Source organism: Theropithecus gelada, unplaced genomic scaffold (assembly GCF_003255815.1).
Source record: "Theropithecus gelada isolate Dixy unplaced genomic scaffold, Tgel_1.0 HiC_scaffold_16248, whole genome shotgun sequence".
Classification (NCBI taxonomy): Eukaryota; Metazoa; Chordata; class Mammalia; order Primates; family Cercopithecidae; genus Theropithecus; species Theropithecus gelada.
In genome coordinates, this window is record NW_020258044.1 from 4,477 (window position 1) to 26,011 (window position 21,535).

General features: G+C 46.4%; 1 long non-coding RNA gene across 1 annotated transcript in view; it reads right to left on the reverse strand.

Moving 5' to 3' along the window:
* Positions 1-8,699: 8,699 nt before the first annotated feature.
* Positions 8,700-21,535, reverse strand: part of LOC112617426 — a 32,981-nt gene continuing 20,145 nt past the window's right edge. Inside the window, exon 2 of the long non-coding RNA XR_003117899.1 lies at positions 8,700-8,911. This is a non-coding gene — a long non-coding RNA (uncharacterized LOC112617426). The remainder of the gene's footprint in view (positions 8,912-21,535) is intronic.

Sequence of the window (21,535 nt, forward strand, 5' to 3'; positions counted from 1 at the left end):
TCAGATCTTGTGAGACTTATTCACTATCACGAGAAGAGCACAGGAAAAATCTGGCCCCATGATTCAATTGCCTCCCACCGGGTCCCTCCCACAACATGTGGGAATTCAAGATGAGATTTGAGAGGGGACACAGCCAAACCATATCAGGGCCATGATCATCATTTAAAATGCCAGCCCGGGCCAGGTGTGTTGGCTCATACCTGTAATCCCAGCTACTTGGAAGGTGGGAGAATTGCTTGAGACCAGGGCTTCGAGACCAGTCTGGGCAACATAGCAAGACACCCATCTCTACAAAAAAGTATAAAAATTAGCCAGGTGTGGTGCGGCATACCTGAAGTCCCAGCTCCTCAGGAGGCTGAGGCAGGAGAGTTGCTTGATCCCAGGAGTTTGAGACTGCAGTGAGCTATGATTGCACCACTGCACTCCAGCCTGGGCAATAGAGCGAGACCCTACCTTTAAAAGATAAATAAATTAAAATATAAAGTCAACCAGTGGTGCCGGAGAAGCAGGAGTACTTTGTGATATAAATTCAACTAGATTCTATCAACAACGCAACAACTCAAAGACAGGCGGGATGGCCCAGTTAACAAGCAGAAAGGACTCTGTGAGCCACGTCCACAGCAATGGCTCCCCATGTTCCTACGCATCAGGGTCACCACGGAGAGTTAATGAAAACACAGGATCCTGGGCCCCAGTTCCAGGGATTCTAATAAAGCAAGTGCATGGCGAGATCCAGAGAGCTGCATTTTAACAAGTTCTCCACGTGATTTGATGTAGGTGGCCAAAAGATCACACATTGAAAAACATGGGTCTTACGAAACCCAAGACGCTGGTTTTGCAGGTCTTTTGGCAATACTAGGTGGGTAAGAGACACCCTCAAGGAGAGGTTTTGGAACAAGTCAGCATTTAAAATGGGTGCACATGAACACTCACACAATACACACACACGCACGTAACAATACCAACAAGGAGGGCTTGGAACATCCACTATGTTTACACAGTGAAATAAATGACTGTGTCTCTAACATACTCCAGAAATCATCCAAGAATAATTCATAACCTCTACCACCACCACAACCAGCTCCCTCCCCTGACCAAAAAAAAATTTAAAAAAAACTCTTGAGAATGAGCCAAGGTTAATGAGGCTGGTGGTTATCTGCTGAGTAAGTGCTGGCCATGCAAGTTAAACTGCCTGAAGGTAGATTCAATGTATGGGTCCAATTTTTCCAGGAATGCAAAGAAAACTGTGTGCACGAGATGGGAGGCCAGATGCCGCGGGCCTGGGTGAGGAGAGATGGCAGGGCTCTACCAGGTGGAGCTTATAATTTGGTGGGGAGACAGCAGCTGGTTCTTCAGAAGCCTTTGTTTCCTTTCAGTCATTTTCCCACTCCGCACTGAGCCAAAGACTTCAAGAGGGACCTTTCCCAAATCCTTCTGTGCCCTGGAGTGGGGCTCTCTGTTTCCAGCTTCTAAAGGTGAAGGTCAGTGGGGCTCCCAGCTCTCCTTTTTAGCTTCCCCCATCCATCCCCAGATACTGGACAGATAGGCTGGGTGCAATCAGTGTCAGGACTGGGTAAATTTTGTTCTGATGTGCTCAGAGGTATCACAGATCCTTGGACACCTTGCTGCTCAAAGTGAGGCCCTCAGGCCAGCAGCATTGGCAACTCGGGAGCTTGTTGGAAATGAGGAGGCTGGCAGGGTGTGGTGGCTCACACCTATAATCCCAGCACTTTGCGAGGTCGATCCAGGCAGATCACGTGAGGTCAGGAGTTCAAGACCAGCCTGGCCAACATGGCGAAACCCTGTCTCTACTAAAAATACAAAAATTAGTTGGGCATGGTGGCTCATGCGTGTAATCCCAGCTGATTACAGGGGAGGCTGAGGTAGGGGAATTGCTTGAACCGGGAGGCAGAGGTTGCAGTGAGCCAAGATCACACCACTGCACTCCAGCCTGGGTGACAGAGTGAGACTCTGTCTTAAAAAAAAAAAAAAAAAGAAAGAAAAAGAATGATATAATGGACTTTGGGGACTAGGTGGCGGGAAGAGGTTGGGATGGGGGTGAGGGATAAAAGACTACATACTGGGTACCACGTACACTGCTTGGGTGACAGGTGCAATAAACTCTCAGAAATCCCCGCTAAAAAACATCCATGTAGCCAAAAACCACTTGGACCCCAAACTATTACAATTTAAATTTTAAAAAGTCTCCCTCTTCTTTGCCTTATAAAGGCACCCATCATCACATTTAGGGCCATCCCAATCCATGAACTTGTTTCACGTGAGTATGACCTCATCTTAACTTGAGCGCATCTGCAAACACCTGATTCCTGAATCAGGTCACATGCATGAGTACAGGGATTAGGACCTGAACATGTGTCTCAGGGGGACACGAGTTAATCTACAACATCCCCACCACTCTTACCTCCAGCCTCATTTCTTCCTCTTCTCTCTGCCCCTCGCCCACTGCCCATGCCACAGCCCTAGAAGCTCTACTCTTCCCCCCACTGCCCTCGCAGGGATACTGTTTAGCTCACACGGGACCGTCTTCTTCCTGGCCCCGTCTGGTTGCTCTTCATCCTTCAGTCTCAGCCCAGCCAACACTTCCCCAGGGAAGCCTCCCCTCCCCCTACCCCCACCAGGAGGTCCTTGTCTTTTGCCACATCTAACTCCATACCTTGAAACTGCTTTTTTTATTTATTTATGAGACTGGACTCAAACTCCTGAGCTCAAGTGATCATCCCACCTTAGCCTCCCCAGTAGCTGGGACCTCAGGCAGGCACCTCCATGCCCAGCTGAAAATACCTTTCAAAGCCTCTCTCCTAGAACCGTGTAGGGAAACTCTGAGAGGAAAACAACTGTGTCTAATTACACCCCAGTTTAACTCTGGTGCCCAGTTCTGTGTGGGTATGCAGTGGGCACTCAAACACTTGGTGAATGAATGAATTAATGACTGAATGAATGCATGAACAAATGAGCAGAAGAATTAGTGCATGGAACGGGGAGAGGAAAGAAAGGAGAAAACAGCATATTTCACACCCAAGATTTATTAGGACGCACGCTCTAGCAAGAGATACTTAAAACACAACGCAGTCATCGCTTTGATTGTGAAGAACAGTTCAGCTCATTTTATTTCTGCTCATAATCAATACTGCCCAATCTCAATGCCTGCTCCTGTCTCATTAACATTTATCAACAACACTCAGTGGCACACAGTCTTTTACAATTGTTTACTGACTCTCCATTTCAGTTCTTCTCCCCAGCAGCCCACCCAGCCTTGGGTGAGAACAAAGGGTTCCTTCTCGCCGTATCCCATTATTATCTGTGGGTTGATTTATATCATTCCAAACCCAGGCTGGCCAGAGCGTCCCCTCCTCTTTTGGAATTAGATCGATTCTAAGAATCCTCAATAATCCAAACGAATGCTCCAGCTTATGCTGTCACGCTGGCCTTTTGGTTGCCCAAGGAGGGCTCTTCACTGTCCCGCCTGACAGTGATGTATAGACAGGAGGCTGCTTTCCCTTCTGCAGGGCAGATGTTGATAGGTATGGGGAGCAAAGTGCACCTGCAGAATGGAGCATCATTGCTGGGGGTGTGACCTCCCCAGGTGCTTCCTCCACTGCAGTCCCATTAAGACAGCTGTGGGCATCTGTCACAACCCCTCTGAAAGGAACCTCAGAGTGACCCTCTCAGCTCACTCCCCGGGAGGGACCTGTTATGCTCAAGGCTTTGCTGAAAGGGACCAAGAGACCTCAGGATTAGTGGCTTTGTGTCTCTGGCTGACCTTAACTTCTATCTTGCTTCTTATCAAGTGTACCCAACAGCTCCGTAAATAAGAAGAGGCTATTTTCCTGCACAAGTGTTCGGTAAGTGGAATCTGGGCACATCACAGCAACCTCCCTGGGCCTCCTTCTGCAGAGCAGAGACAGCACTCGTTTTGTTTCAAAGAGCCTCTAACAGCTGGCAGATTCCGACAAAACACATCACCCCTTAAAATTCGCTTTCTCCCTAGGGTTGATTTTATTGGAGGTTTGTTTTCCTCTGCCTGCCTGCATCTGCAGAGCTACAGGAAGAATCATCCTGGGTATTGTTCTGCTCCTGTAACTCCCACCACCGACTGCTCACCTGTATCTCTGACAGTGGCACCAGGTGATTCCGACTCACAGCTGGTGGGTCTCAAGCTGAGAGAGCTGAGGGCCCACAGGCACTGTCTCAGGAGACAAAGAATCCACATGTCCTGGTCTTACCCAGGTCTTGGCTGATCGCGAAGGCACAGCCCCAACAGAAGCACAAAATGGACGAGCTTTTGTTTTTTGTTTTTTTTTTTTTGAGATGGAGTCTCACTCTGTCACCCAGGCTGGAGTGCAGTGGCACAATCTCAGCTAACTACAACCTCTGCCTCCCAGGTTCAAGAAATTCTCCTGCCTCAGGCTGGCAAGTAGCTGGGACTACAGGCATGCACCACCACGCCCACCTAATTTTTGTATTTTTAGTAGAGACGGGGATTCACCAAGTTGGTTGGCCAGGATAGTCTCGATCTCTTGACCTGGTGATCTGCCCACCTCGGCCTCCCAAAGTGCTGGGATAACAGGCGTGAGCCACTGTGCCCGGCCCAGAGGAAGGCTTTTCATACATGCTTTGCAGCCTCCTGCATCCTACCCCAGCACCAGGCACTCACCACCTTTGGGCTGCGCTCATCCATGATCATCTCTCCCCAGGCCTGCTGTTCCTTGAGAAAGAAAGTCATAATGGGCAGAATTCTAGGACAGCCCCCAAGAGACCCACTCCCTTATATCTGCTCCCTGTATCATCTCCTGTTCTTGAGTGTGTGCAGAGCTTGTGATTTGGCCAAGGGGAAGGAATTTTGCACGTGTGATTAAGGTCACACTTGCTTTGTTAAGCACATATGCTCAGCTGACTTTGAGTTCATCCAAAGCAGGATGATCTCATGTGGGCCAGACCTAATCAGGTGAGCCTTTTAAAGGTGAAGTTTCAGAGATTCAACCCTCAGCCTCTAAGGAGACACAAATGGTCATGCTGTGAGCTGTCTTTGGAGGTGGCAGCTCTAGGAGCTGAGGGCCTTCTTTCAACAATTCCAAAAAATTGAATTCAGTCCACAAACTGAACAAGCTTGGAAGAGGACATTGAACATCCTATGAGATTCCAGCTCCAGCTGACACTCTGGTTGCAGTTTTGTGAGACCCTGAACAGAGGACCCAGTTAAACCATGCCCAGACCCTTGGCCCATGAAAACAGATAATAACCGGTGGTGGTGTTTTTGTTTTTGATTTTGTTTTTTTTTTTTTTTTTTTTTTGAGACGGAGTCTCGCTCTGTCGCCTGGGCTGGAGTGCAGTGACCGGATCTCAGCTCACTGCAAGCTCCGCCTCCCGGGTTTACGCCATTCTCCTGCCTCAGCCTCCCGAGTAGCTGGGACTACAGGTGCCCGCAACCTCGCCCGGCTAGTTTTTTGTATTTTTTTTTTTTTAGTAGAGACGGGGTTTCACCGTATTAGCCAGGATGGTCTTGATCTCCTGACCTCGTGATCTGCCCGTCTCGGCCTCCCAAAGTGCTGGGATTACAGGCTTGAGCCACCGTGCCCGGCCCCGGTGGTGTTTTAAGCTGCTCAGTTTGTGCTGGTAAATCCACCAACAGAAAAGTAATAGGGAAGTTAAATGGGCTGGGCGTGGTGGCTCACACCTGTAATCCCAGCACTTTGGGAGGCTGAGACAGGCGGATCACGAGGTCAGGAGTTTGAGACCAGCCTGGCCAACATGGAGAAACCCCATCTCTACTAAAAATATAAAAATTAGCCAGGCGTGGTGGCAGGCACCTGTAGTCCCAGCTACTCGGGGGGCTGAGGCAGGAGAATGGCCTGAACCCGGGAGGCGGAGCTTGCAGTGAGCCGAGATCACACCACTGCACTTCAGCCTGGGCAACAGAGAGAGACTCCATCTCAAAAAAAGAAAAAAAAAAGGAAGTTAAATGAACACTTTTGACCATTGAACCATTGATGGAAGTTACTTTCACTCCCTTTTACTTAATCATCTTTATATTAGCCCTGAAAGGGGGATGCTTTTTTTTTTTTTTTTTTTTTTTTTTTTTTTTGAGACGGAGTCTCGCTCTGTCACCCAGGCTGGAGTACAGTGGCCGGATCTCAGCTCACTGCAAGCTCCACCTCCCGGGTTTATGCCATTCTCCTGCCTCAGCCTCCTGAGTAGCTGGGACTACAGGCACCCGCCACCACGCCCGGCTAATTTCTTGTATTTTTAGTAGAGACGGGGTTTCACCGTGTTAGCCCGGATGGTCTTGATCTCCTGACCTCGTGATCCGCCCGTCTCGGCCTCCCAAAGTGCTGGGATTACCGGCTTGAGCTACCGCGCCCGGCCAAGAGGGATGCTTTAACCCCATTTGTAACAAGTGAATCTGGGGCCCAGAAAAGTGATAGAATTTAGCAAAGTCCACCTTGCTGCCTGGTGGCCCCAGCTAGAACTCAGCCCCAGGTCCATATACCTAAAGTCATTACAACACCCACTAAAATTTTGCCCCTCTCTCCGTGCCTTCCTCTACAGAAGCCTGTTCCTTCAGGGATAGATCCCAACCCCGTGTGACAAGGTATTGAACTTTTATTTTGACAAAATGTAGTAACTACCCCCCAAAATTAATAATAGTATTTTTGAGCCAGGCACGGGGGCTCACACCTGTAATCCCAACACTTTGGGAGGCCGAGCTGGGCAGATTATGAGGTCAAGAGATTGAGAGCATCATGGGCAACATGGTGAAATCCCATCTCTACTAAAAATACAAAAATTAGCTGGGCGTGGTGGCACCTGTAATCCCAGCTACTAGGGAGGCTGAGGTAGCAGAATTTCTTGAACCCAGGAGGTGGACGTTGCAGTGAGCCAAGATTGCACCACTGCACTCCAGCCTGGGCAACAGAGCAAGACTCCATCTCAAAAAAGAAAAAAAGCAAAAAAAAAAAACACAAAAAACTATTTTTGAGTCCTTATGTCTCAACCACCAGGCTATTCCAACAGCAATAGATATTATGATTATGATTATTTTTTCCATTTTATTGATGAGGAAATCAACACATAGAAAGGTAAAGGGACTTGCCAAAGGTCAGAGACACACAGCCAAAGAGCAGTAGAAGCAGCACAGGAATCCCAGCAAACTCATAGCCAAGCTCTGCTTTTCACCTTCACATCATACTGTCCTCAAACTAAAACCCTAAATCTGACCTTCTGAATCAAAAATCATATTCAAGGCCAGACGTGGCAGCTCACGCCTGTCAGTCCAGCACTTTGGGATGCCAAGGCAGATGGATCACCTGAGGTCAGGAGTTTGAGACCAGCCTGGCCAACATGGTGAAACCCTGTCTCTACTAAAAACACAAAAATTAGCCAGGCATGGTGGTGGATGCCTGTAATCCCAGCACTTTAGGAGGCTGAGGCACGAAAATCACTTGAACCCAGAAGGCAGAAGTTGCAGTGATCCAAGATCATGCCACTACACTCCAGCCTGGGCAATAGAGTGAGACTCTGTCTCAAAAAACAAAAAAAAATTGTGCTCAATAATAGCTTGGAAGTGCACATATCTTCTGTGAAGGTTGATGGACTACAATTAGCTTCAAAACACAAATAAGTAACTGTGTTTAAATGAGGCCTTCTGTGTAACAGCTACGGAAAATCAATGTAGCTATTCACATTTTGGTTCCCTTTCCAGGCACAGAGAAGTTGCCCGTGACTCTGTGATCCGTTTTGTCCAATGAACCATGAGCAGGAGCGACTTGAGTCACCTCCAGGTGGAAGTGTTAAGAGGTTGTGTGATCCACCACATTCCCTTTCCCCTGAAGTGGTGATCAAGGATCTCTGAGTGACATTACATATTGGTAGGACTGTGATGTCCCCTGAGTCTCAGACCAGCAAGTTTTTATTAAGGGTTTCAAAGGGGCAAGGGGTGTAAGAACAGGGAGCAGAGGTGCAGAGATGGGCCTTTTGTCAGCCTGGATCCCTGAGTGAACACAATGAACAGACCACCCCACAATGTCCTAACACAGCCCAGACATGCAACGTGACCAAGAATAAGCCTCACCATGGCCAGGCACGGTGGCTCATGCCTGTCATCCCAGCACTTTGGGAGGCCAAGGTGAGTGGATCATTTGAGGTCATGAGTTCAAGACCAGTCTGGCTAACATGGTGAAATCCTGTCTCTACTAAAAGAACAAAAATTAATCAGACAGTAGTGGCATAGACCTGTAATCCCAGCTACTCGGGAGACAGGAGAATCACTTGAGCCTGGGAGGCAGAGGTTGCAGTGAGCTGAGATTGCGCCACTGCACTCTAGTCTGGATGACAGAGTGAGACCCTATCGCAAAAACAAACAAACAAACAAATATCTCACAGCATGCAGCCACTGAGATTTGGGGATTGTTGTTACTGCAGCAGAACCCAAATCATCCTGACTACTAGACTGTCCTAACTAGGGTTTCTTACCAAAAGCAAAGGCATTTTTAGAGTTCGTGACATTTAAACAAAAGAGCAAATACCAATGTCTGCCACTTTGTCACGCTAACAAATGCAAACAAAGCCAACAGCCAGAAGTTAAAAGAAACAGATCATTAGGTTGAAAACAGAACTGTCAAAACAGGCACAATTGACTCATTTAGTGATTGCAAAGAACATCAGGCAAGACACAAGTGTGATCATCATATCATTCATCACATGCTTAATTGCACGTTTCACTAAGAAAAACACAAAGTATTTAAGCTCATCTGTAGTTCCAAGTGACTATCCGTGTATTTATCCATTCATCTTGGATTTATTTATTAAGCAACTCTTTTGTGCCAGGCACTGTGCTGGGTGCTGGTAATGCAATGATAAAGATGGCAGGCATGGCTCTGCCCTCCAGGAGTTTCTGGGATATGGAGGGAGACAAAAAAAAAAAATAACTAAATCCATGAAAGAAGTATTGGTGGAACTTGCCTCCAGTATTTCAACATAGGTTCTTTCTATTTTTCATAAGTGTCAGCTGGCTGAGAAATAAAGAGAGACAGTACAAAGACGAGAACTTTACAGCTGGGCCGCCAGGGGTGACATTACATATCGGTAGGACTGTGATGTCCCCTGAGTCTCAGACCAGCAAGCTTTTATTAAGGGTTTCAAAAGGGGAAGGGGTGCAAGAACGGGGAGTAGGTACAAAGATCACATGCTTCAAAGGGCAAAAAGCAGAACTACTAACAAGGGTCTAACAAAGATCACATGCTTCTGAGGGAACAGGACAAAGGGCAAAAGCAGAACTACTGACAAGGGTCCAACAAAGATCACAAGGCAAAGGGCAAAAGCAGAACCACTGAAAAGGGTCTATGTTCAGCGGTGCACATATTGTCTTGATAAACATCTCAAACAACAGAAAACAGGGTTCGAGAGCAGAGAACCCGTCTGACCACAAATTTACCAGGGTGTAAGTCAGCCTGAGGGTACTGCAGGAGACCAAGGTGTATCTCAGTCCTTATCTCAACCGCATAACACACACATTCCCAGAGCAGCCGTTCATAGACCTCCCCCCGAGGAATGCATTCCTTTCTCAGGGTATTAATATTAATATTCCTTGCTAGGAAAAGAATTTAGCGACATCTGTCCTACTTGCACATCCGTTTATAGGCTCTCTGCAAGAAGAAAAATATGACTCTTTTTGCCCGACCCCGCAGGCACTGAGACCTTATGGTTGTCTTCCCTTGTTCCCTAAAAATCGCTGTTATTCTCTTCTTTTTCAAGGTGCACTGATTCCATATTGTTGAAACACACATTTTACAATCAATTTGTACACTTAACACAATTATCACAGTGGTCATGAGGTAATGTACATCCTCAGCTTATGAAGATAACAGGATTAAGAGATTAAAGACAGGCATAAGAAATTATAAAAGTATTATTTGGGAACTGATAAATGTCCATGAAATCTTCACAATCTATGTTCCTCTGCCGCAGCTCCAGCTGGTCCCTCCATTCGGGGTCCCTGACTTCCCGCAACAAAAAGTAATAAGAGGTTAAGGTGGAGAAGAGAGGGGAAGTCCACTTTATAAAGGGGTCAGGAAAGAGCTCTCTGTGGAAGCACCATTTTAGCTGAGACCTAAAGGATGGTCTTGTTTGGGGAGGTGCAGAGGAAAATCATTCCAGGCTGAAGCAGCAGGTGCAAAGGCCCTGTTATGGAGAAAGGTTTGAGAGTCCAAGGAAACAAAAGGAGGCCAGAGTGGCTGAAATAGAGTAGGCCAAGGGGAAGAAATAGAGGGGTGGAGAGGCAGCAGGAACAGGCAGAAGACTCGGGGTCTCGATTTTATTCTATGTGCCATGGGCAGGAAAGGCAGAGATGAGACTCAATGGACACCTTAAGATCCCTGAAGCTGCCAGGTGGGAAATGGATTGCTGAGCATCGACAGCAGGTGCAGAGGACCAGTTAAGACCAGTTAGGAGGCTGCTGCTGTAGCCCAGCTGGGATAGCAGTGTCCTAGTCAAAGATAATGACAGTGAAGATAGAGAGAGTGGACAAGTTGAGATAAAGTTTAGAATCACAGGACTTGCTGACTGGAGAAGAGGGCAAAAGCGGAGTTAGCACAACACATGAGTTATGACTGCCTTGAGCAGCTCAGCAGGGGGTGGTGCCATTTACAGAACAGAGAGAGAATGGACGGAGCCCATGGAGAAGGAGGAGGAAAAAGAGAGTTTGGCTTTGGGTTTTTATTAAGACAGGGTCTGGCTCTGTCACCCAGGCTGGAGTGCAGTGGTGCGATCATAGCTCTTTGCAGCCTCAAACTCCTGGGCTCAAGCAATCCTCCTGCCTCAGTCTCCCAAGTAGTAGGACTACAGATCTGACAGATGCACATCACCATGCCTAGCTAATTTTTTTTTTTTTTTTTTTTTTTTTTTAAGATAGGGAGTCTCACTAGCCAGTCTCTGTGTTTTCCAAACTGGCTTCAAACTCTTGGCCTTGAGTGATGCTCCCACCTCAGCCTCCCATAGCACTGGGATTACAGCCATCACCTACCACTCCCATCCATGAGTCTGGCTTTGGATGTAACAAGGTTGAGGTGTTCATGAGTTGACAAGTGGAAAAAACAAGAAAGAAGCTGAGTGTTTAAGACTCTGTTTGAAGAAGTCTAGCCTCAAGACAAAAGTTCAGGACTCATCAGCTGAGAAACGGCACCCAAAATTATGCAAATGGATGAGCTCAGCTAGCAAACAAATCCAGGGAGAGCAACACTGGGCTATACAACTGGCCTAACACCACCCCACTCCTCCCAATCCTTGTGTTATGCTGGAGAGGGTTCAGCCTCTGGTGAGTTTCACCAAACCCCCACATCTCTTTCTTCTGAGACCTTCTCTATAATCCCCTCTTTTATACTTAGTGAAATGGGATTCTCTTTTCCCTATCCAGCTTAAGCAAAAACTTTTGACTATGAGAGGAATGAGCATGCATTTAGTATCTGTTCTGCACTGCTAATTCCATCAAAGATTTCTCATTATTCATGCCTGGCAGTCTCATTTTCTTCTTTCGCCTCTCAGAGCACAGTCAAAGCCTTAATTACTGACCTTTTCACCCTTCTAACACCAGCGATTTCCCCCATTTCAGTTCTCAGGAAGTTCTGTTTGCAGAATTATCTCCTGAATCCTCACCTGGGGATAGAAATTGTTCTCTGTTGGCCATGTCTTCCCCCTCTAATTCTTATAAAAAAACTCAGCGATCTCTGTGCATCAAATATTAAACTCAAGCTTAACAGAACAGATAATGCTTCTGGCTTCTCTCTGTCTCTGGCCTATGGGTTAACAGGTTTGTAACCTTTGCAGGGGAGACACCAAATTCCAGGAGGCCAGAGTTTCCAAGGGTGCTGGTCACTCTTACTCTTTTTCTCCTGCTCAAAATTCAGCACTAGAGAGTATTACACCATTGCACCTGCAGAGGAGTTCATCTGACTCTAGGGACTACAGATGAGAGAGATGGACAAACTAGCAGGCATTCAGAAAATGGCTACCACAATGGGGAAGAAAATGAAAGTCAAACCAAATAAGCAATGGTCAAAACAAAACAAAACAAAAACCTAGAGACCAGGTGCAGTGGCTCACACCTGTAATCCCAGCACTTTGGGAGGCCAAGGCAGGTGGGTCACTTGAGATCAGGAGTTCGAGACCAGCCTGGGCAACATAATGAAATCGCATCTCTACTAAAAATACAAAAATTAGCCAGGTGTGGTGGTGGGCGCCTGTAATCCCAGCATTTTGGGAGGCTGAGGCAGGTGGATCACCCGATGTCAGGAGTTTGAGACCAGCCTGGCCAACATGGTGAAACCCTATTTCTATTAAAAAAAAAAAAAAATACAAAAATTAGCCAGCTGTGGTGGCAGGTGCCTGTAATCCCAGCTATTCAGGAGGCTGAGGCAGGAGAATCACTTGAACCCAGGAGGCGGAGGTTGCAGCGAGCAAAGATCATGCCACTGCACTCCAGCCTGGGCAACAGTGAGACTCTGTCTCAAAAAAAAAAAAAAAAAACCTAGAGATGTCCAGGCTGGCTGAAGAGAATATTCCAGAGCAGGGGTTGGGACACTATGGCCCATGGGTCAAATCTGACCTGCTTTCACATGTTTTTCTCAATAAAGTTTTATTGAAACACAGCCATGCCCATTTGCTACATATTGTCTATGGCTGCTGGATTAGGCTGTTCTCCCATGCTATAAAGAAATACCTGAGACTGGGTAATGTATAAAGAAAAGAGGTTTAAGAGATTTGCAGGCTGTACAGGGAGCAAGACACTGACATCTTCTGAGCCTCTGGGGAGGCCTCAGCAAACTTACCATCATGGCAGAAGGTGAAACAGGAGCAAGAGAGTGAGGAGGTAGGTGCTACACACTCGTAAACAACCAGATCTTGCAAGAACTCACTCACTATTGCAAGGACAGGACCAAAGGGATGATGCTAAATCATTCATGAGAAATCCACCCCCATGATCCAATCTCTTCCCACCAGGCCCCACCTCTAACACTGGGGATTACATTGCAACATGAGATTTGGGCGGGGACACATATTCAGACTATATCAGCTGCTTTCACACTAAGGGTGGCAGAGTTGACTAACTACTACAAGAGACTGTATGACCCACGAAGTCTAAAATATTTACTATCTGAGGCTTTCAAGAAAAAGTTTGCAAACCTTGCTCTTGAAAAGGAAGAAAAGGAAGAGGAGAGGAGGAAGACAGGAAGGAGTAGAAAGGGACACAGGGCTGTATTCAAACATCTGTTGTTAAGAAAGAGAAATTCAACTTATTTGGCATGGCCCAAGTTATCAAACTAGGAGCACTGGATTGAAGTTTCAGGACAAGCACTGTGCTGAACATAAGGATTACCCATCCAACAGGCACATAATCCACCCTGAAATGCTGTCCTGGGGTAGTGAAGATGATGTTGCTGCAAATATCCTTAAGTGGCATGTGGATGAGTTCCCCCAGAGCCATACATGTTGAACTAAAGATTTTGATGATGGCGGGTACAAGCTGAAGGGGTTTTGAAAGGCAGAGTGAGGTTCCACAGAAGGCTGTTGCTAGAGAAAGCCAGGAGAAGAAATTACATGGCCAGATAGAACGGCATGACCACTGGATGAGGGTTTTGTTTGTGTTGTTTTGTTTTGTTTTGAGATAGAGTTTCGCTCTTGTTGCCCAGGCTGGAGTGCAATGGCATGATCTTGGCTCACCGCAACTTCCGCTTCCTGGGTTCAAGAGATTCTCCTGCCTCAGCCTCCCTAGTAACTGGGATTACAGGCATGTGCCACCATGCCTGGCTAATTTTGTATTTTTAGTAGAGATGAGGTTTCTCCATGTTGGTCAGGCTGGTCTCAAACTCCTGACCTCAGGTGATCCGCCTGCCTCGGCCTCCCAAAGTGCTGGGATTATAGGCGTGAGACACCACACCCAGCCTGGATGAGGGTCTTTAGCAAAGATGGAAGTTTTAGTACCTTGCAATATAATCTCTTCATATATGTCCTCCTGAAATCTTCAGTAAAAGCACTCTTTTGTCAATGCTTCCAGGGTCGTACTTAGGGGGATTTAAAGGAGATGCGATGTGGCAGCCATTGACTCAAGGGAGTATCATACTAGCTCACAGAGACCTGGGTACATGCCAACTGGACCAACTCTTCTGAGGATGTCATAGATCCTGGGAGGCCACTCTGATCCTGCCAACATTGAAGCCAGGTGTGTCTTTGAAAAACATGGCTTGGCTTAACACCAGCACTTAATCTAACACCCATCATGAATCTTGCTGAAGTTAAGCTATACAAATACCTTTTCAGAAGATCTTTTTCATTCCAGATCCTTCTTAGAAATTCCTAAGGCTCAATGCTGTGTGGAAGATTCTAAGAAAGAAAATAGTTTCCGATCTTTGGGATTCCCCTGAGACGGTCCAATCTGTGAAAAGTTCATTGCCATTTCCCTCAAGGACACTGAGAACAGGAGTCTTATCCGGATTGGATCCTGGGAATTGAGAAGCTTCAGCAGATGGGAAATGCACCCTCCACTGGCTCACATCCCTGTGGGCTATTTCAGTTACCTATTGCACCCTAAAATTAGAAACTTTAAACCACCACAATTCATTATTGCTCATGACCCTGTGAGTTGCATGGGGACTTCCAGGCTGGTTTAACCTGGACTCATTTGTGTGGCTACCTGCAGCTGGAGGGCCAGCTGGGCGGAATGTCCAGGATGGCCTCACACATGTGCCTGGCAGTTGGTGTGGCTGTCAGCCAGGGAAGCTTGTTGTCCTCCATGTGGCCCCTCGCCCTTCAGAGCCCCTCTTCAAACGGACCTTTAAGCAGGATAGCCAACCCTTGCTTGGTGCCAGCATCCAAGAGGGCAAAAATATGGAAACTACGAGAGGGCTCTCAAGGCCTAAGACTATAAGCACCCCAAACAGCTGAGGTCTCAGTTAATTCAGAAAGTTTATTTTGCCAAGGTTGAGGATGCACGCCCATGACACAGCCTCAGGAGGTCCTGACAACATCTGCCCAAGGTGGTCGGGACACAGCTTGGTTTTATACATTTTAGAGAGACCCGAGACATCAATCAATATGTGTAAGATGTACATTGGTTCAGTCTGGAAAGACAGGACAACTCCAGCGGAAGGTGAGACAACTCGAAGCAGGGAGGGGACTTCCAGGTCAGAAGTAGATAAGAGACAAATGGTCGCATTCTTTAGAGTTTCTGATGAGCCTCTTCAAATGAGACAATCAGATATGCATTTATCTCAGTGAGCAAAGGAGTGACTTTGAATACAATGAGAGGCAGGTTTGCCCTAAGCAGTTCCCAGCTTAACTTTTCCCTTTAGCTTAGCAATTTTTCTTATTTTTTCTTTTGGTGACAGCGTCTCACTCTGTTGCCCAGGCTGGAGTGCAGTGGTGTGATCTCGGCTCACTGCAACCTCCAACTCCCGGGTTCAAGCAATTTTCCCTGCCTCAGCCTCCCGAGTAGCTGGGATTACAGGCGCCTGCCACCACGCCTGGCTAATTTCTGTATTTTTTAGTAGAGACAGGGATTCATCATGTTGGCCAGGCTGTCCTTGAACTCCTGACCTCAGGTGATCCGCCTGCCTCAGTTTCCCAAAGTGGTGGGATTACAGGCATGAGCCACTGAGCCTGGCCTAGCTTAGTGATCTTGGGGTCCCAAGGTTTATTTTCCTTTCACAGCTAGAACTTGGTCACCATCACTTTGGCAGCACTCCACTGGGCAAAGCACGTCATAGGCAGCCCAGATTCATGGAGAGGAAAATAAACTCTACCTCTTAATGGAAAGCTTGGTTCAATGACACTGCACAAGCCTTTGCAAGATGCTGCACCCATCTTAGGAAACTGCTCCCCCTCGCCCCCCCACACACACACATCTTTACACGCAACCGCCCCTTGAGGTGCATCTACTTCCAGGCAGAACCTAAACTTGACAGTACTTGAAGGAAGAAAAGTAGTGTCCTAAATGCCAGTTCTCTTCTTACTTAACTTCAGCCTCATTATAAGCAGATTCTAACAGAGTTTCTGTGTCTTGAGAAACATTGTAATTAATCTTTGGAATTTAAGAATTTGAATTCATAGCAGCAGCCTGTGCATAGGAAATATGCATATGGCAGGTTTTTCCTTTCTGCTAAATCATGCTGAGGGAACCACAATGTAACTGTTTTTTTTTGAGACGGAATCTCACTCTGTTGCCCAGTGGTGTGATCTCAGCTCACTGCAACCTCCACCTCCCAGGTTCAAGCAATTCTCCTGCCTCCGCCTCCTGAGGAGCTAGAATTACAGGCATGCACCACCATGCCCAGCTAATATTTGTATTTTTTTAGTAGAGATGGGGTTCCACCATGTTGGTCAGGTTGTTCTTGAACTCCTGACCTCTGATCTGCCCACCTCGGCCTCCCAAAGTGCTGGGATTATAGGCATGAGCCACCAGCTCACAATGTAACTATATATTGAAAGGTGTTTTTGTTTTAGTAATTAACAGGTTTAACAGAATGTATCTCCTAATCTATTCCTTTCACTGCAGACATCTATTGCCTTTTCAGCTTAGCAGACCTACCCTCTGTGGAGACTCATACTTCCTACGCCAGGCACGTGGCTCTCATGGGGGCTGCCATGTTATCACATGACTCCACCCCTCTGACCTCAGTTGATTGGTCCAGGGATGAGCATCTGGCCTAAATTGGCCAATCAGAATTCTTCCCTTGAATATTTGTCCAAACTGGAACTAGACCAAGTTAATCATTCTCTGTGATGACAGGAACTGTGTGGAGTGAGAAATACAGGAGCTTTTGTGGCCACATTTCTCACCTTATGGAGAAAAGGCTTGAGTAAGAAGAAATTGAGTCAGTATGCAAAGCCAAAGAGAGAGATGGAGAGAGAGATCTGATAGTGTCTCCATCCAGAGATGGAGAGAGAGATCTTGTGGTAAGACCCTTGGTATTTATCATTCTAGTACATGCTTGCTACTACATACAACCAAGACTTTCACCTGAGGGCTTTCTCAAAGTCAGGCATGGAATATGTCAGAAAAGCCACAGAAGCTGGGCACAATGGCTCACGCCTGTAATCCCAACACTTTGGGAGGCCACAGCAGGTGGATCACGAGGTCAGGAGTTCGAGACCAGCCTGACCAACATGGCAAAACCCCATCTCTACAAAAAATAAAAAAAAAATAGCTGGGCATGGTGGCGGGCACCTGTAATCCCAGCTACTCAGGAAGCTGAGGCAAGAGAATCGTTTGAACCTGGGAGGCAGAGGTTGCAGTGAGCTGAGATCGCGCCATTGCACTCCAGCCTGGGTAACAGAGTAAGACTATGTCTCAAAAACAAGAAAAAAGAAAAAAAGCCATAGAGTTGATGCCCTGGGACCACTCCTCAGCCAGTGATGAATGGGAGCCAGGGTATAAATGCTTCTATATCTTTGCCCACTGGATGGAACAACTTTGAAATGTATTCCACATCATCTCCCAGAGGTCCCCAGTGGGGTCGAACCCTAGCTGCCTGGAGTGGTAATCTGCTCTTTGAAGCCCCTTCTGTGGCCTCCTGCCTTTCATGTATCAGTTCCTCACTCTCCTATTGGTGTTCCCTGAAGTCATCTTCTAAACAAACCACTTGCAATCCTGTCCCTCTTTCAGGATGTGCTTGGGGTTGGGGTAGGGGAGTACAGACCAAAACATGATCCCTTTTCCACTCCACACTAGTAAGATGAGTTTCTGTCACTGGCAACCAAGAGTTCTGACTATTATCTCCTTCTGAGATAATTTCTAAAATGTATTTGGGAATTTCCCCACCTCCACCCCACTGCCTACGTCATCAATATGTAGATTTCTTAACAAAGTTTAATGGTATTCTTTGATCAAGTTTCACAAAACACACTGCACTTTCATAAGGGCTCCCCGTGACTGACAGATCAGCCATTCAAAAGAAGGGAAGTGTCAGAGATGGCTCTGCTAGACTCACGTATTCTTCGGTAGAATCTGGGTCAGGATGGCGTGGTCGGGAGATGCTTCTGGAGTTCTGGGACCCACAAGCCTGCGTGTCCCATTTTGGGCTATTAGGACAACTTGAAAACATAGTGGCAGGAGGAGGTTTCCTCCCTCGCCTGCAGTTCATCCTCCATGACACCCAAACTGCTCAACAGATAGTGGTTAAATGAATAATGGGGCCGGGCGCAGCAGCTCACGCCTGTAATCCCATCGCTTTGGGAGGCCGAGGCAGGTGGATCACCTGAAGTCAGGAGTTCAAGACTAGCCTGAACAACATGGCGAAACCCTACCTCTACTAAAAATATAAAAATTAGCCCGGCGTGGTGGTGGGTGCCTGTAATCCCAGCTACTTGGGAGGCTGAGGCAGGAGAAGCACTTGAACCTGGGAGGCAGAGGTTACAGTGAGCTGAGATAGCACCACTATACTCCAGCCTGGGTGACAGACCGAGACAAAGAAAGACGAAAGAAAGAAAGAAAAGAAAGAAAAGAAAGAAAGAAAGAATAATGGATTCCTTCCTTCCAAACTGCAACTCACCAAAAGAAGACCAAGACGCATCACAATGTTGTGGCCATAATCACCACAGTGATGATAATGAATATAATCAACTCTCAAGCCAGCCCCTCCACTAAACCTGGCAGATCAAATCTGGTGTTTCACTTTGGGGATGTTTTAGTGGTCATGGTAGAGTGTTGCCTGACTGCTGGCTTTTCTAGGAATATAGAGATGTGTATGGATGACCCCTAAAGCAGCCTAACTGATTAGTATGCAATTCTCAGAGAACCAAACTGTACCCCAAAAGCTACTGTAACAAAAAAAAAAAAGAGTTTTAATTCTCAAAGAGACAAATCAGATAGTAAAAGTGTTTATGTTCCCTTGGAGAATCTTCCCACCAAGGACCCAAAGTTGTCTCCAGACCAGGGAAAGACTGGGGCCTTGAACATTTCCAATTGTGGTATCACCTCCCATTCTCCTTTAGGTACAGTTTTCTCAGAGGAGCATACATTGTTCATTGCCACCAAGGGTATCCAAGGACACAAACTGAAGATAATAGTGCTTTATTGTCTCTCAGTCATCTGTCTCTCTCACATGCTGGAAGAAGAGCCAAGCCCAATTTATCCAATTACAAAATAGCAACATTGGCCTCATGAGATCAGATAACAAATTTCCAGTGGCAATCTATCTTCCTACCAAAAGTAACCAACATCTGTGGAGCACTTACCATGACTAAGGGTCAACAGAAGTACTTTACATGCTGCATGTGTCAGGATGGACTCGGTTATGCTGCAGTAACAAATTAACCCCAGAGTCTCAGCAGCTTAGCAACCCAAGTTGATTTCTTACATTCCATGTCACAGTGGATTGGCTGGGTATGGTGTGCTCCATATGGCCACTCAAAGACCTAGAATGATGGAAATTCTACCATCTTAATGCAAGGATTTTCCCATTACTGCACCAAGAGATGAGAGGAGGAGACAGTTATGCCCCAGCCCTCAAAAGCTGCAGACTACAGGTGATGTCAGTGACTTCCACTTACAGAGCATTGGACCCTGGCATGGATCTATCTAACTATTGGGGGTTTGCGGGATACGAGGGAGCACATGCGAATCCCATGAGCAGTAACCATTCCTGCCAGCATGCATTATTTCATCTGAACCTCATGACCCCATGGAATATATAACAGATGCTTGGAGAGTTATGGGACCCACCCCAAGGCATCATAGGTAATGAGTTGCAGAGCTGAGCTATGACCCTCGGCCTGCCAGGATTCAAAACACTATGCTGCATACTCATCACAAAATTCTATGAAATTCCCTCATACAGCAAAACACCACACCAAGTAAAAAGAAAGCCAAGTTGTGCAAATACAAAATAGAACTCCCCTGACACTTCACCTCCTCACCCGCCTGAACCCTACCGAAAGAATCAACCTACACAAATAACTGGAACGAAATTCTCGGGCAGTTTCCACAGGGGAAATGGGGTTATCTCATCTGGTTCTCGTATCCGACCTTGTCAAGGCAAGACCTTCCCTAAACTTCACCTGAACACCTGGGCACACGGTCATGTGTTGCCGCTTCTTGTTACTGAAAATCCAATGATGACGTCTTTACGCAATTTATAGGTCTTTCTATAAGTGCCAAGATAATGTCATCCCTGTACCTGCATATCGTTCAGAGGTAGGCAAGCTTCTATGTAAAGTGCTAGATAGTAAATATTATAAGCTTTGCAGGATACATCTGATCTCTATCTTCTATTCTTTTTTTTTTTTGTACAATTTTTTTTTTCTTTTTAGATAGGGTCTAAAAAGAAAAAAAAAATTCATCCATGCTGTGATATGGATGAATGTTCAAAACACATTCAGTGAAAGAAGCAGACATGAAAGGTCATATATTGTACGATTCCATTGATATGCAATGTTCAGACTAAGCCAATCCACAGAGATACAAAGTAGATTAGAGGTTTCCAGGGGCTGCAGGAGGAGTATGCAGAGCGACTGCCCAATGGGTGTGAGGCTTCCAATTGAGGTGCTGAAAAAACTCTGAAACTAGGTAGTGGTGATAATTGCACAACATGATAAATGTAAGAAATGTCACTGAACTGTACACTTTCAGATGTACAAAATGGTAAATGTTGCATATATTATACCACGATTTTATTCATTTACTTTTAGAGATAGAGTCTCACTCCATCACCCAAGCTGCAGTGCAATGGCACAATCATAGCTCACTGCTGCGTTTACCGCCTGGGCTCAAGCAACCCTCCAACCTCAGTCTTCCAAATAGCTGGGACTACAGGTGAATGCCACCACGCCCAGCTTTTTAAATTTTTTTACAGAGATGCATTCTCACTATATTGCCCAGACTGGCCCAAACTCCTGGCTTCAAGCAATCCTCTCATCTCAGCCTCTCAAAGTGCTAGGATTACAGGTGTAAGCCATCATGCCAGGCAATTTTTAATTCCTATGCGAAATTTTCACCTAATAAATTCCTAGGATGAAAAAAAAATGTTGATCAACATGGAAATTAGAGGAAAAAATAACTTTAAACAGAGAAAAAAATTAAATGACATGATGTATATGTATACTGTGCCTGGCCTCATGGTCACTGAGTCCACTGCAGTGTTTTTTGTTTCTTTTTTTTTTTGAGTCAGGGTCTCACTCTATCACCCAGGCTGAGTACAGTGGCACAGTCACGGCTTACTACAGCCTCAACCTCCTGGGCACAAGCGATCCTCCCACCTCAGCCTCTCAAGTAGCTGGGACTGCAGGTGCACACCACCACACCTAGCTATTTTTGTTGTATTTTTGGTAGTGACAGGGTCTCACCATGTTGCCCAGGCTGGTCTCGAACTCCTGGGCTCAAGCGATCCTCCCACCTCAGCTTCCCAAAGTGCTGGGATTACAGGTGTGAGCCACCATGCCCATCCTGTTGTAGCTATTTTAATAGTACTGGTGTACAATAATTTGCTCTCCCTATAAAAACAGGACACACTAAGCCAAGGAAAGCACCAAT